This window comes from Athene cunicularia, unplaced genomic scaffold (genome assembly GCF_003259725.1).
Source record: "Athene cunicularia isolate RWA unplaced genomic scaffold, athCun1 SCF_26, whole genome shotgun sequence".
Taxonomy (NCBI): Eukaryota; Metazoa; Chordata; class Aves; order Strigiformes; family Strigidae; genus Athene; species Athene cunicularia.
The window spans coordinates 57,245-71,451 of record NW_020799333.1 but is presented as its reverse complement, the minus strand read 5'-3'; the positions used below and the strand labels follow the sequence as shown (position 1 = coordinate 71,451).

The window sequence follows — 14,207 nt, the reverse complement described above, 5'->3', positions numbered from 1 at the left end:
GGCAAGGGGAGGTGTGGGGGACCTCCCTGTGTGGCCCTGGGGTCAGCGCCTGCCGGGCTGTCCGGGCGAGGCCTCCCCTCCTGCCTGTGCCTGAGCAGCAGAGGTCAGGGACGTGGGAGAACATCCTTCAGTCTGGAGGGGAAAACCCCCCAACCAGCCCTCCTCTGCCAGTAGAACAGGATCCAGCGTCCCTTTGAGTTCAGTGCCCTGAGAGGGCAGCTTCTGCAGGAGGATGTGGTTCAGAGAGAGGTGGGGAGCGTGAGGATGGGGAGCGGGTCTCTGCTTGGGGTCGCTCCCTTTGTCAGTGTGGGAAGGGAAGTCTTGGGGCTGAAACCGTGTGAAAAGCCTGTCAAGAAAACTACCAGGCAACGTGTTCTTGCAGAGATCTCCCAGTAACCCTGATGTTCACTGTTTCACCGTTGAATCCTTGTACCAGTAAGGAGGGAGTGATGTGTACATGACGTATTTGTCCAAGAAAGCAAATTATTTATGTTCCCCTCTAGTGAGGAATTATGTGACCAGTTTTCAAGTGAGTGGCAGGAAGGAACAGCAGCGTGTTTTGGTGACAGGACTAGAAAAAAATGTCACCAGGGTTATTTCTTTCATATCTGGTATTAACTTTTAGGTGTAACGAACCCCCAGGTCGTGGCTGCACAGTCTGCAAATCCTCTGTTCCTAACTGAAACGAGTGGGAATTTTCAGTAGAAAAACTGCAGAGCTGTGCAAGGCCTTTCCTTCCTCTGGCTCCCTCTTCTTGGAGAAGGCAGGAGCTTTGCCTCTGGCTGCTGAAGGATGTTATTTTTCAAAACTGAGGTTGGAATCTGTCTCTGTCCTCTTATCTGCACCTCACTGGAGGAGGTGGATGCTGTTCCTCAGTAATGAGGTGGCAATGCTGGCAGGGGAGTTCATTGAAGAAATATCATCTATTTTCACTGGTAAAAAGAATCTGATTTTTCTTTAAGATGCTAAACATGACTCTGGCTAAAGGTAAAGTCCATTTACATAGTCTGTTTTGGATTAGTGCTTTTTTTTCTTGAATCCTGTGCTGACTGAGGGTCTTACTGTATAAAAGTTGTCAAATTCTGTCATTTCTCTGTGTTTGTTGTTAGAGATCATGGCACCAGAACCAGCAACTTCTATCATCGACAGGGCAGTCAAGATGAGGAAGGAGATGGAAGCCCAGAAAGGGCTCTTGGCCTGGGCACTCCTTAATGTGTCTCTTGCAGGCATGATATATACTGAAATGTGTGTTAATTGTCACACCTGAGTCAAACAAGCAAAGCCTCCTTCATGTCTCCCTAAATATTTTCTGGGACTGAGTAGTTGCAAAATGCTAACTTCTTTTTTTTCTTTTCAGGTCTGGAAATCTCATCAGCTCCTATTACAACACCGCCTGCTGGCCACTCTGATATCTTGGTGAGTTGCTGCATCATTTAAATTAGTTTTCAAGGTTCTTTTCTTTTTTTTTCACTTGTCAGTTTGATTGCTGGAGAGGCAGTCTTTAAACTAGCTTTTTTTAAAAAAAAAAAAAGCATTTTTTTTGTTTGTTTTAAATGTAAACCAAAGATATAGTTTGCTTTCTGCTGTCTCCCTTGAAACTTGGAATTTCATCCATATTAGTGACAGGTAAGGAGTGTTAACAGCTTTCTTAGATAGGAAGAATTTACTTGGTGCATTAAATCTGTTGACTGTGTAGAGGAAGGCTTTGAGGAACACGGCTTTCCTGCTCTGTTGTACCGTGGGCATGAATGGCATTTCACAAGAATTCAAGTTTGTTTTGGAGGAGCAGACTCTAAGCCAGCTGTATCAAATATGATTAGAGGATAAAGCAAGAGGAGGAGAAAAATCATGAGATGAGTTACAGATGAATTGGCAGAAGATGGTTTTTGAGAAATACTGTGAAACTCCATTGTAGTAGATTTGGAAAACAACTGTCCATCTTTAAAAATTCAATTTTAGCAGTGTCAATCTCAGTACAGAAAGGAAAATTATCTCCCAATGGTTCTGGAATAAAAAGATGAAGAAATCTTGGCTATTGCCCAAATTGGTAATTACTGACAGCACTAATAATTAGACCTGGTTTTAATGGGCATATGCCAGTTTTTGCAAACAAGACACTTTGGTTATTCCCCGTGCTCAAGCTACAGTAAATACTTCTCAGTTTCTTCTAGAACTCGCACTTGCATCTCTGTTCAGCCTGAACGCTGCCTTTGGTTTCTGGGTGTGCTTCAAATACATGGTGGCACCGACCAGCCTGGTCGTGAGTCCCTGCCAGCAGAGCCTGCTGGGGTTGCAGAATGCAGGTGGGTGCAGTTAACATCTCTGGCAATTCTTTTTTAATTCTTTTGTTTTGTTTCAAGATGGTGTCTCTCAAAAGGGCAGGATTCTCTAGCGAAGCGAGTTCTGAATCGCCTCCTCTGACAGGAGCAGTAAACTGAATTACCCTCAGCGTATTACAATTCACCACGTCAAGTGACAATTTGATGAGTGTTTGTTGGAGAACTGGAGGGGAAACAAACACAGACGGTGGAAAAGGGCAGGATGAGAGTGGCTGCTGAAGGACAGGGAGGGACTTGAACACTGTGAGGTTGGGCAAGGAGTTTTTCCTGTCAGTGACTTGACTGACGAGTTCTGTAGGGGCCAGTTTTTTCTAGCATCCCTTCTGGAATCTCTTCTAAATTGCCTTAAGATAGCGTTGTGTGTGTGTCTAAAGCGGGGAGGAGAGTTTGGGGCTGCTGCATCCGCGATGCTCATTCTGCTTTTCCTTCCCGCAGCAGTACAAACAACTCCACCACGTGAGCTGGCGGCACCTTCTCCTCCGCCCCAGGGCCAAAGTGTGCTGAGTTACAGCCCGTCCTGCCGCCCTGCGCCTGCCCACAGTTTGGTACCCATTGTGTCCCGGGGTACAGCCCCAAGGACGGGCTCTGTAAAGCAGCAGCGCTTCTTACGTCAATGCTGGAACCTATTCCCCGAGCAGCAGCTGCACTCAGGTAAGGACCAGGACAGCTCCCCAGGGTGCAGTTTGGGTCTTTGGTGCCCTGTGCCGCTGAAGGGGAGCGGTAGCCACCTGAGAGTTGTCTATATGTGTGTTTGCTCCTTTTGCAAAGAGGATCTAAATTTGTCATATTGGGATTTGTCCTTCTTCCCTAGTGCCACTTCCTCGGTTTAGAGCAGCTGGTTTGTTTCAGAACAAAGCAAAGCCAAGCAATCAAAATGTAAGTGCAGAGGAGACCAAAAAGACCCAACCCAGACCCCAAATGAGAGTCTTTTATATTCATGTTGTTTAGAAATCAAGGTGGAATTCTGTCTTCCTTCTATGGCACAACCATTTGTTTTCCTTTGCCCAAGGTTTCCAGCTCCTCTCCCAGAAGGTCACCGTCCCCCCTAGCGCTGGGCCACTGGAAGGCGGCGGGGTTAAGGTCTCATTGCGGCTCTTCCCCGGCTCTGTGTAATTCTGCGGGTGCAGAGGAGTATGTGACGGACCTCAGGGCACTGCACGCCTTCCTTTGGAGAGAGGAACAGAAGCAGCAGATAGTCCAACTCGGTAAAAAACAAAGGGATTTGATGGGAAAAGCTTGTTCAGGAGAAGGGGGTGGGTTTATTGGAAATTGGCTTTCATGGATCAGAAAAGTCCCAAAGGATTCCAGTGCAGCCGTACTAGGAGATAGACCTGATTCGTTTATGGTGATCGCCTGTGACTGGGTAAAGGTGGCTGCTGACTAGTGGAGTCTTCTACTGAGTGGTTCGGATGTGAGGTGGGACACTGTCATTTCTACCTGTCTCCATGGCTTAGGACCTCCAGAATGTTTTCCTCCAAAATTTTGCTGGGGATGGACTGGGAACGTGTGCTGAGAGATTGTCTCTGTGGCACCTGTTGGCTATAGTGGCCTGCGATAAGCTGCTGGGCTCTGTTGCTGTGTGATGAGAGGGATATCTTGTGGAGAAGGCGTTACAGATGTGGGGGTGAATTACCTGCAGGCAGTTTTTGTCCTGGATAGGGACGTTCGGGGTGCAGTCGGTGTTTCTGCAAACCAACATCAGTGTCCCTATTTGTGGCAGTTCGTGTCCGTGTGTCTGGCCAAAGCCTTCATATACTGACCTGCTGTGCCTGTGCTGTTACGTCGAGAACTTCTTGGCAATGACTGTACGTGAGTGTGTAATGAAGGAATCGTTTCGGGGTGTTTGGATTTCAGCTTTCCTTCCAGCAGCCCAGCTTTGGGGAACTGCAGCCGTTCCATCGCCGACTGCGCGCAGGTGCTGAGAAAGTTCCAGTACCACCTGGCCTGCAGGCCCTGGGCCCCATCACCACACAATGATGGACCTGACCTGTGCTTGATACGGGCTGCAGAAGAGGTAAATTCCACAGCAAAAGTGGTCAAGGGAGAGAAACAGGTCTGTAAAGTACGCAGCTTTGTGCAGAGGTTTGGATTCGAGCTGCATCAGGAATGTGAGAGAGAGAAATCCTCTAACGCTGAGCTGTCTTCATCCAGCTTGCGAAGCTCCTGGTCACTGTAAATGGCCATTGCAAACTCTGAATTGTAGTGGGAAAATGGATTTCTCCCTTGGAGAGCAAGGCTCACACTGGGTAAAATACATTTCTTATCTAAAACTGGAGTTGGAAGGGATTTGTATTTAACCCTGTGGAAGAGCTGAAGGATATAAAGCATAAAGCCTTTACCCTGGCGTCTGAAAGAAGTCTGATGCCAAGGAATGCTATTCCCGTGGCCTCAGTGAAATGGGATCGATTATTTCCTACGTTACCCTGATGAAACTGCCCATTCAGGTACCTCTTCCATCAAGGCTGCAGTTCAGAGCAATTTTATCCTCATAGAGCAGAGAGCTTCAGACTGACTTTGGGCTCATGGCGGGTGGCTGTAGCGTGACTGGAGAGTGAGCGCATCCTCCGTGAAGCTGCGGTAGGAGTCCCGTGATCCAGCCAGCAGGTGCATAAGAATTTGGGGAAAAATGCAGTTGGAATTATGTAGTTAGTGTCAGAAACTGTCACAGACCCTAAAAACTCTTGGTATTCTCTGAAGTTCTCACACGTAGTTAATGAGCCTTTCTATAGGTCTGGGCACAGGGGACGATGCAGCGCCACCTCCTTGGCCACGTGGATTCCTGGACCACGAAGGTCAGAAACGTCAGTCCCGTATGGGGCCGAGACGTCCCGTCTCCATGACGAGGTTTGGTTTTCCTTGCTGGAACTCAGATTGCTAAATTGGTGTTTCTGCAGTATTTCTAGCCCACTCTCCTGAGCTCAAAGCGTGGAAAATTCCAACCCAAAGGCTGTTTTTCTTTCTGACTGTCCTGAGCAGCATAATAAAGCAAAAGGAAAAACCTTAGTCTTAGTTAGCAATAGCCCTTGCTGGAGCAGGGCAGAGTGAATTGCACATGGTGGCAAAACAGTCAGTCGAGCTTTGGATTGCCCCTTCACTCACAGAATCTTATTGGGTCTAAAGTTTTGCTTATGGGTTTTGTGTGGGTTTTTGGGGATTTGGTTTTAAATAAGGGTGGTGAAAAGCAAAGATGAGTATGAGATCCGTGCCAGACTGCGGAGTATCTGTTCCTAAACCCAGGGCCAGCAGGCATCAGTTCCCAGCTCCTGTCGCATACAAATCCCACACGGAGTGTTTATCAGCTTCTTGATTTCCCCAGACAAATGTGAAAGGGAGTGGCCTCATCAAAGTATAAATTCCCTTTATGGTGGAGGGCTGTGCTTTATCATACCCCTTTCCTCATGGTTCAGAAAAGCTTCAGAAAGCAAAGCTTTACCTGATACTTTCTAGAGATGTGTTTTCCTGACTCCTTTATTTGAATTTTCTGATCATTTAGTCCTCTAGTCTTTTAGATCTTTTAGTCCATTTCTATACTGAATTTTCTGGTCTTTTAGAAAGTACTAGAGAGTCACTGAAACTCCACCTGACTTGATACTCTAATTTAATTCCTTTTGTCCTTGGCTGGCTTCAGTATTTCTGTTGTTTAAGCTCCTTTGTGATTGTAACAGTGATGCTGGAGGTGAAGGAGGAGGCCGCCAAATTGAGGGGGTCAAGGTTGCCAGAAGCACCTCTGGGGAGCTCAGGAGCAGGCAGCTGCCCTGTGTCAGACGTCAAGCGAGGGGGCAGAAGGGGCTTGGCTGAGCAGGGACCTGCTCACTGAGCTGCAGAGGAAAAGGAATCGCATCGTCTCTGCGAGCAAGGTCAGGCTTGGCAGGAAGGGGCAGAGCCATGGCTCGCACACGCAGGGAGGAGAGAGGAGAGGCCAAAGCTCAGTTAGATTTGGGAGCGGCCAGTGATGTGTCTGACAAGAAGTGATTTTTAAGTAGGACTGTAGCCAGAGGAGCTCTGAAGAAAACATCAGAGTGAGACTTGAGGATGGTCACCTGACAGAGAGGTGTGGGGGAGACATCGGCCTGTCAGCTCTGTGCAGCCCCTGAGCAGCAGCAAGGCTTTGATGAGAAACAAGCCTTGGGAGAAAGATCAGAAACTGCTGAGTTGTGCCTAGGTGTCAGGGAAAAACAAGGGACAACTGCAACCCCAAGCTGTGGGACAGTCCTGAACTGTGAGGAGTTCCCACCGTGGGAACTGCAGCTGAGCGAGCAGGGGATTGGTCTGCACAGCGTGTGAGAGTGGTCTAGTGCCGGTAGGAGAGAAGGTTGAGAGCTGCCTAATTGCTGATTTGCTAATTGTGAAGTAAGAGATTTAGCAAGAGCATAAGTATGTGCTGTTGTAAGAATAAAGGGTCTTTCCTTCTGCACCTCAATGGAGAGTCCGTGCCTCAGTTGCCACACATGGGAGGTTTGACTGAGTAGGGCCAGCCTGCTTGGCAGATCCTCTGGGACTCACGGACCAGGTGGCTTTTGCTAAATGCACAACCCAGTGTTTGAAAGTTCTACCCCCCAGTTCTCTCAGTGCAGTTTCAGCAATCCATTATACTGCTCCATTTTCCCAGAGGCTGGTGCAGGATTGGGGATGTGATACACCCCCTCAGTGCCACGTTCTTTGGCCCAAGCGTCTGTGAGGCTGTTTTCGAAATGAGTCCCTTTATCTGATTCAGTCCTTTTTGGGGTGCCATGTCACCACAAGACTTGCTTCTCAAGACCTAAAATATTGTTCCAGGCAGTGGCATGAAGCACGGCATAAGTTTCCAACCAACCAGTGGCTGCTTCCACCATTGTAAGCACATAGGGTTTGTCATGCTGAGTTTGTGGGAGTGTGATATAATCAATCTGCCAGGCCTCCTCATATTTATATTTTAACCATTGTCCCCTGTACCAAAGGGGATTTAACTGTTTGCTTGCTTGATGTCAGCACACGTCTCACATTCATGGATCACCTGTGCAATAACATCCATGGTTAAGTCCACCCCTCGGTCACTTGCCCATCTCTGTGTTCCATCTCTGCCCTAATGGCCTGAGGAGTCAAGGGCCCAGCGAGCCAGAAATCGTTCACCCTTATGCTGCCAGTCCAGATCCACTCGAGCCACCATAATCTTAATCCACCTGTTGGTTGTTCTGATGTTCTTCAGTGTCCTGACTCTCGGGTACGTGAGCACCTACACGCTGTACTTTCATGGCCAGGTTCTCTACCCCAGCAGCAGTACCTCGCCCTCACTCAGCAGCCCAGACGGGTTTGTCTCTGCGCTGCCTGTGGCTCCGTTCCCACTGCTGTAACCACCCCCACAGCGCATTTGCCACCCCCCATGAGTCAGTACAGAGACAGAGCACTGGCCACCTTTCTCGCTCGACGGTAGCCAAGGCCAGCTGGATGGCTTTCACCTCTGCACACTGACTCGGGAGGCACGGACCAGGCCCCAGCACGTTGCAGTGAGCTGTGTCTCTCTGCAATTACTCAGGTGACACCATACCTTTTCCAAATATTTGACTAGTTTTTCGGGATTCTGCACCTGTTTGGGAGTGAAGTTCCAATGCACCGGAGGTGCCCGCTGTACTGGGCACTTGCCCGTGCTGTCCCACACCCTCAACCACTCATAATTCTCCAGCCTTGGGGTAGATCTCCGGGTGATGGTCTTAAATAGTTGCTTAACCCTGAACAAAGCCTGAACCACGTGTGGGAACATGCTGGCTCCCAGCAGTAAGACGACCACGTTAGTTGGATATTCAAAATTCCCCAAATTCTCAAACGCAGTTGTAAGTAGCCTCAGGACTGACAACTTCATTGTGCCATTGATCAGTGTTACACAGTTCAGCAAAATGAAAATCTTAACCTGTGTGAGTTAGGGTCCGGTGCTCGGAAGATATCGCGTTGTACAGGAAGATAAAATGTGAGCAGACAGATGTGACGACATAAACCCTGGGTATAAAAAGCAGTGTTATACAATAATAAACGCCATTTGCCGTCCATCACATTGATGTCTGCATGCAGTTGGACCGAGCGGCCTGGGGTTGGCTGCCGTGTTGTTTTTCCCTGAGCCAGGTCATTAAGCATCATTAGGCAACAAATGGTGCCGAAACCCGGGAAGTGGGAAACGGCTTGCTAGGGAAGACGCCCGGTGTTCCACTGCTGTAGGGAGGACGCTCCCAGGACCAACAAGGAGGAGAGAATATGAGTTCTCAGGACCAATAAGGAGGGGGAACATCCTTGTGAAGGTCGCCTTGTGAAGGTCGGATTGCAGTTCCCAAGGACCCGGAAGGACAATGGAAGCTCTCGTGAAGGTCGTATCACAGTTACATAAGCAGTGGGGAATTGAGTGCAAGTCTAAAGATTTTACTCGCGCTGGCATGAGGCATTTACAACCCTCGGGTTTTGGGAAAGACTTGTAAGTTGTGGGGGAGGGTTAAACTATCCCTTAAGAAAGCTATACAGAAGCAGAAAACTGGGAAGACAGCATAAAACTGTTTATTGGCCACCCTGAGATTAGGGGTTGGAGCGGCCACTCAGGCTACTAACCTCCCAAGCGATACTGATTATATTGAGCCAAAGGATTCACAGGAGGGTGGTACACTCCCTCAATCCTCGGATCCCGATCCGCTTATGGAAGGGGGAGGGCGAAAACAAGTAAAATCTTTCCAGGGCAGTTTGGTAGAGGAGGCAAGAAAATACTGGGGCAGTTTGGTAGAGGAGGCAAGGAACGCCGCAGAAATATCAGAATCAGTATAAACCTGGAACTGACCACCACCCTATGTGCCCCAGAATGGTGCCGAAAAAAGAGGGGGGGGGACAAGATAAAAATGGTCCTGACGAAAAGAATGAGGAAGTGCTAGCAACCACGAGCTAGGCTAGAGGGGAGGTGTAAGGGTGAGGAGTACAGAGCCAGAGAGAACAAAAGGAAAGGTGGGGGAAGTGTTCGGGGAGGAGTGGAGAGCGTGGGCGAGGGGCGGAGAGCCAATCTAAGCGGCCACTCAGAGAGGCACCTTGATAAAGCAGGGCCCTCCCCTAGCAGGATGTGGGGTGAGCCTAGGGGAAGGGAGCGGGCCGCCCGTAAGGGGAGTGGAAGGGAAAGGAGTCTAACAAAAAGGTACTGGAGCCCAGAAGTGACCTGGCAGTCGAGTTCCAACTTCGGATCAGACAGTAGTAAGGATGAATGGTTTACAGCCGACTTAAAGGAACGGGAGCAGACAGAACTAAAGGCCAACACCCCCCACCCACCCACTCTAAAGAGAATCCACAAGAAAAGCAAACCCCCTTCACGGACTGGAGAGAAATAAAAAATATGCGTCGACTTATTCCCACCGGCAGCACTAGCATTCCCTGTCCGGGTGACAGACGGGGGACAGAGGGTTTACTCACCCATAAACCCTAAAGACATACAGGCAATTGGTATAGCAATTGCCAATAATGGTCTCAATTCCACCTTAGTCTCCACCCTTATTGATGGTGGTTTTGGGGGAGACGACATGCTCCCATTTGACATAATACAAACTTGTAGACTAATCTTGGATGGAGCAGGGATGATTGTTTTTAAACAAGAATGGGAGAATATTTGTAGAAGATTATTGGCTCAAGTAGCGGGGGCAGACCATCCCTTGCATGGATCTAGCTTGCAACGTCTGATGGGCACAGATCCAGTGATAATTACCCCTCAAGCGCAAGCTCAAGGCCTGTGAGCCCAGGAAATTATGGCAACTACTTGTGCTGCCAGAGATGCCATTTGCATAGCTTGTAGGGTCATTGCAAAGCCGTCCTCTTGGTCTACTATTAAACAAAATGAAAATGAGAGCTTTACACAGTTCATAGACCGCCTCCAGGCAGCGATCGACTCTTCAACGTTACCTGCAGAGGCAAAAGGCCCAGTTGTAACAGAATGCATACGTCAACAGTGCAATTCAGTGACCAAAGAAATTTTCCAACCCTGGATGGAGCGAAGCACTCCTGAACCCACTCCCCCCTCGAGAAGCGACCATTTTTATGGCTCAACTTATAGCTAAACCTGCGCCACAGCCCCAACTGCAACCATCATTCAATACGTGGACGATATCTTGATTGCTGCGCCGTCAGAAAATCAGGTGGACCACTTGGTATCAACAATTTCAGAAACCCTGAAAGCAAACGGGTTCAAAATTGTGAGCGCAAAAATTAAGAAAGGAGCATGTGTAAGCTTTTTATGAGTAGGAATTACAGGTTCTTATATAACCCCTCCTCAGGTAAAAATCCGTCGACACATTGAAACACTTTATGATATGCAACAGCTAGTAGGGTCTTTACAATGGCTCCGCAATATCGTTCTAATTCCCCCTGAAATCATGGCCCCCCTGTATGATCTTCTAATAGGAAAAAACCCATGGGAGAAAAAAGCTCTGACAACAGAAGCAGTGAACTCTTTTGATTTCATCGAACAGCAGGTATCGTCAAGCACGCTCACCAGATGGGACTGGAATGTACCACTTGATCTGTACGTACATTTCATGTCAGGAGGAGGAGTAGGAGCACTAGCTCAGGGCTCCCCTGAAAAAGCCCAACCAATACAATGGATAGCCCTGGGAAAACCATCACGTGATTTCTCTCCAGGGGTCGAGTGCATTGGTAATCTCATCATGAAAGGCAGAAAACTCGCCCTAAGACACTTGAGCATCGAGCCCGCCAGAATATACCTACCCTTCTATAAGCAGCTCTCAACGCAGTCAGTGACATCAGAGTATGTAGCTATAGCCCTGACTGGATTTGGTGGAGAAATCCGGTATGCCACAAAACCTCCCTGGACTCAAATGTTGGTGGTTGTAGACGTTGACCCCCCCATCTAAGGTCATGGACCAACCTCAGGAAGGACCAACAGTCTTTACAGATGCATCTTCAACGACATGGACTGCCGTAGCAGTGTGGCAATCAGGAGACAAATGGCACCGTATCAAAACAGCCGATTATGAGCTTTCAGTTCAACAGCTAGAAGCAGCAGCTATAGTACGAGCATGCGGGCTGTTCCCAATGGAATATCTCAATATAGTGACTGACTCCATGTTTGCAGCTAAACTTTGCCTAGCCATGTCAGGTCCTGGCGTGACAACATCCACAACAGCGCTAATGCTCGAAGAGGCACTCTCCGCCAGGAAAGGGACCATTTCAGTTCTCCATGTCAACAGTCATAGTCCTGTTAAAAGGTACTTCCAAATCGGTGATGATAAAGCTGACACTGCTGCAAAAGAATTACGAACGCTAAGGGAGGCCCGTCAACTACATGAATCTCTGAAATGGAAATTAGAAATATTAGCAAAGACAGAAGGCTTTACCAACGCCATTCCATCAGAAGACCAAGTACGTCTTTTGGCAACTACCCTGCTAACGTTAAACCAATTCCCCAGAGGAGAAGCAGCGCATAGCCCCACCCAAAAATACTGGACCACTCAAGCATTAGAAGAAGGTCAACTGGCCGCAATCAGAAATGAACTGGGAAAATGGGAACGGGGGTGGAGGCTAATTTTAACAGGACAGGAGTATGCCGCAGTTAAAAAGATGGTCAAATTAAATGGTGCCCCCTTAAGTCTATTAAACCCGACCTCTAGGATGAAACTAATGAGAACTATAAGTTTTTATTCGCAGGACCTAACCATCGGGCGCCCCCATAACACGTAGGCTCCTGTGGTGAGAGACTGAGTCGGAGAATACCCTGACTACAGCAGAGAGCTCTGCTTCACCAGAACCTGAGCGTCAGCTGAGACACCCCCGCAAAGGGCTGCTGCGATGTTTCTGTTTATTTTGCTTGTAGGGTTCATAGTATCTTGTGGCTTGTACGTGGGAATGGGTATTAACGAGATGGGATCAAGAGATACTGCAAACAATCATCACTTCGGCGCCCCCTAGCTTTCAGGTAAAACTCTGTGACTTAGCCCCAGGAGAGTCCTGTTTACACATGTCAAGCTATTACATGTGTCCCAGCTCTAACCCTGGCAGGCCTTACTGTAACGCCCCCAATCAGTATTACTGTTCCCACGGGGGATGTGAGACAATTGCCTCAGATTGGGCGCCAGGGGCAGGACCAGACAAATATTTGAAAGTACAACCAGGACCTTACGGGTGTGTCATTCCTCCAAAAGACCCCTTAAGACCAGGGCTAGCAGCAACCCATGGGAAAATCAAGAATTGGTGTCTGTACGTTATGCTCAGTGTCACCAATGAGGATGATCCAAGATGGATGATTTGGAAAACTTGGGGCGTCAGACACTATGAATCTAGTACGGACAGGGGGAGCTTGTTTTCTATTAGAAAACAGGGAATACAAAGCAGCACAGCAATCAGCCCCAATGTCAAAGTCAGAAACGACAATGGCGCTGAACAAGGAAGAGAAAGCTTGCCATTATCCACCCCTATCCTAACTACTCCCCTAGCAGCTAAGCAGATCACCCCTCCAAGCGAACCCAAGGTGGGCCCTTACCGCTTATCTGATAAGCTGTTCCTTAATGTACTGAATGCTACCTTTTGGTCACTGAACCAGTCAGATCCAGACCTCACGAGCTCCTGCTGGCTGTGCTACAATATGAACCCGCCCTTTTATGAGGGTGTCACCCTCAATGCCTCCTTTTACTACTCGCCAGACAATAATCCAACTCAATGCAGGTGCGACACACCATGGAGAGGGATCAACCTGAACCAGGTCAAGGGCCAGGGCGTATGTCTGGGCAATACCTCTTTGGCAAACTGTGGTAGTTTTGTTTGTGCGAAAGCTTCGGGTCAACAGAGCCTACAAATGGGCAATCCCATCTACATCTGCAATGTGGGTCTGCCACAAGTCAGGAGTAACCCCCTGTGTGTCCCTTACTCTTTTTGATAATTCTGCTGACTTCTGTGTCCAAGTTATAGTTGTTCCTAAGGTCCTATATCACCCAGAGGAAGACCTATATCACTATTTCAAAGAACCTCGCCTGACTGATAAAAGAGCGGTACTGACAGGCATCACCATTGCAACGCTGCTCGGGCTAGGAGCGGTCGGCACAGCCACGGGAGTTTCGGCCCTCGCGACCCAGGGATTATCCCAGCTACAAATGACCATAGATGAGGACCTACAAAGAATTGAAAAATCTGTCTCCTTTTTGGAAAATGTCTCTTTCATTTCGAAGGTCGTTTTGCAGAATAGGCAACAGTTAAACCTTCTACTGTTGTATCGAGGGGGTTTGTGCCACATTAGGGGAAGAATGTTGGTTTTATGCAGCCCACACAGGAATCCTACAGGACACCATGGCTGAATTGAGAGATCGGCTAGCCCAAAGAAAAAGGGGAAGAGAAGCCCTACAAGAATGGTTTGGCTCTTGGTTCAGACAGTCTTCATGGCTAACCATCCTTTTTTCCGCTCTGATCGGCCCACTCACCATAATACTGTTGGTACTAATTTTGGGGCTTTGCATATTGAATAAGTTAGTGTCGTTTGTGGAAAAGCTGCTTAGAAAAGTTTAACATTCTGTTTATCGATCACCAGCAAATGCTCTAAAGCATGCTCACTCGGCACTCAATATATTACCTCCGTAGTCTGTCATTTTAAGTCTGATAGTCTAAGTATTATCTATAGCATTAATGTTTTATATGTATGCTTTATTTTTATATTTATTGGCGTTAAGAACAAAGAACTTGAAATATTTTACCTTTAGAAACTCCCATGGTCTTCCCCCAGAGTTCTGGCCAGACTCTGGGTAGAACCCAACAGGAGATTTAGAATCAGATGTTCCCGCTTAAAGGAATTTGCCAATCATTTTGGCCTGTTGATTTCAGAGCAGGACCTGCTTGCAGTGATGTTGGATGCCTCTCCTATGGATGGACGCATCAGGT

At 48.1% G+C, this 14,207-nt stretch overlaps 1 long non-coding RNA gene across 1 annotated transcript in view; it reads left to right on the top strand.

Annotated features, from left to right (window-relative positions):
* LOC113490742 overlaps positions 1-3,650 on the top strand; it is an 8,133-nt gene extending 4,483 nt beyond the window's left edge. The window contains exon 3 of the long non-coding RNA XR_003400297.1: positions 3,640-3,650. This is a non-coding gene — a long non-coding RNA (uncharacterized LOC113490742). The remainder of the gene's footprint in view (positions 1-3,639) is intronic.
* Positions 3,651-14,207: the final 10,557 nt, after the last annotated feature.